We start from the raw sequence: 1,937 nt of genomic DNA, 5'->3' as shown, positions 1-1,937 counted from the left end.
TTTTTTTTTTTTTTGTACATTGAGAAAAATAACATATATAAGAGGAAACTGTAATTTATCGAAATAATTGCTATTATTCATTATCCATCTTCATTGACACGTAAATTATATTCCTTAATCAAGTGTTAATAAAGAAAATTTTCCATGATGATTTTTAAAGCTTTGAAATAATAATTTTTAATTCTTTTTTTTTTCATTTTAATTTTATGAAAATTGAATCTTGATAAATAACGATAAGTTAATAAAAATATTCGCTCATTAATCATTCATAATATTCATTCAATTTAATCTCCAAATAACTTTATTACTCTCGTGAATACCTCATCAAAATTTCACCCGTTGCTCAAGAAACTCGCAGAATTTCGTATCGAGTGAAACCAGGAGGAGGCCATCGCGTTATAATCATCGATTCGTACGTAGTTATACGAAAGGACCGAGGAATTCTTTGGAAACGAGATTCCAACACGATCGGAGACGTCGTGACAAGAGACGACAGAGGCACGCCTGAAACCCGAGGGCGATGATCATCGACGCGAGCAAGCAGCTGCTGGCTGGAGTCGCGTCATCATCTGCGTGATTGCCTTTGATGTCGATCATTCTCTCTGGTTTCGAGACAGAGGGCCAACGCAGCGTTTCGATTCTCCATTTTTGCACCGCCCACGTATCGGTTGACTTGACGCCGTAGCAACTTGGTCACTCTACCATTATTGTTGTGTTTCTTTCTTCACGCCCTTTTCATTTTCGACTCTCCAAGATCTGCTCGGCTGTCCATAAAATAAGGGCTTCTGTATAATCGTCATACATTGATAGAATAATAATATGACTTAATAATACGATTCTTCAATTCCTTTATTTTTCTCTTATTTCCTTCTCATCAATTGTGATTCAATTATTGTGAGATATCGAAAGCTTGAAAAAGAAAAAAATTTAATTGAAAGTAAAAATCGAATATTATACATCTTTTTAATTAAAAGACAATTTAGTGGAAAAATGAGGAGTTTAAATTTATCAAAAAAAGAAAAAATTATTTTTGAGTTATTTTATACTTACAAAAATTTATTATACAACTTTTTTTCATGAATCTTTTAACTTCTTCGACAGAATTAATAAGATATTAACGGACTTGGTCATTTTATACAAAGGGTATTCACAATCTTTCAAAGGTTCCTTTGCAAGAACTAGAAACTGTCGAGTGGAACTAATCGTGGCAGCTGGAGAAATAAATTATTTCTTCGATGCAACAAAGCAAGGGGACTATTCACCTAGATTCTCTTTGATCGAGTTGAAAATGAAAAGATTAATATATTTTCACTTAAAAGATTATTATTCCCCTGGAGTAACAGAACAAGGCCATAAATATTCAGCGATTGAATCCAATTCGAAGAAACAAATTAAATTTCCAGAAGTTTTCGATGCTGACACGTTCAATAGCCAAAAAATCCTGTAATGCACACAGTATTAATAATAAAAAATATATTGTAAAAGGAAATAAACATATACTTACTTTCTATATATACATACATGTAATTAAAAAGCCCGCATGGGTTTTTATTTAATGCAAATTGCTGTTTCTCTGAAGGTCGCATATATTTTTCCCAAGCAAAAAAAGAAAATTGAAAAATGATCACGAAAACATATGCATTTTGCAACTTGATAAATAATCGTGAATTGTTCCAACTTGTCCAACCAATGTATGCATTATTTGCTATAAAAGAAAAAGAATCCTCTCCCACTGTGAATTTCTACAAATTTATCAAGAAACGATAAAAACGATACCTCTGTAGAAAGTTTTCTTTGCAGTCTCTCCTTTGTTATCCAACATTTATAATATATATATATATATCCACAAATAATAATATAACCTGTAATATATTAAAATGAAAAAGTTAAAAACGATTTTTACAATCTTTGGAAAAATTGTTTTGAGATATATAAAT

At 31.0% G+C, this 1,937-nt stretch overlaps 1 long non-coding RNA gene across 1 annotated transcript; it reads right to left on the bottom strand.

The window, feature by feature from the left end:
• LOC102676725 lies at positions 1–1,441 on the bottom strand. The gene is made up of 2 exons (XR_421559.2): positions 1,066–1,441; positions 1–909 (listed from the first exon to the last, which is right to left on the bottom strand). It is a non-coding gene; the product is annotated as an uncharacterized LOC102676725 (long non-coding RNA).
• Between the last annotated feature and the right edge of the window lie 496 nt (positions 1,442–1,937).

This window comes from Apis dorsata, unplaced genomic scaffold (genome assembly GCF_000469605.1).
Source record: "Apis dorsata unplaced genomic scaffold, Apis dorsata 1.3 scaffold_174, whole genome shotgun sequence".
Lineage (NCBI taxonomy): Eukaryota > Metazoa > Arthropoda > Insecta > Hymenoptera > Apidae > Apis > Apis dorsata.
The sequence above is the reverse complement of the archived record's forward strand: the minus strand, read 5'-3'. Positions and strand labels throughout refer to the sequence as shown.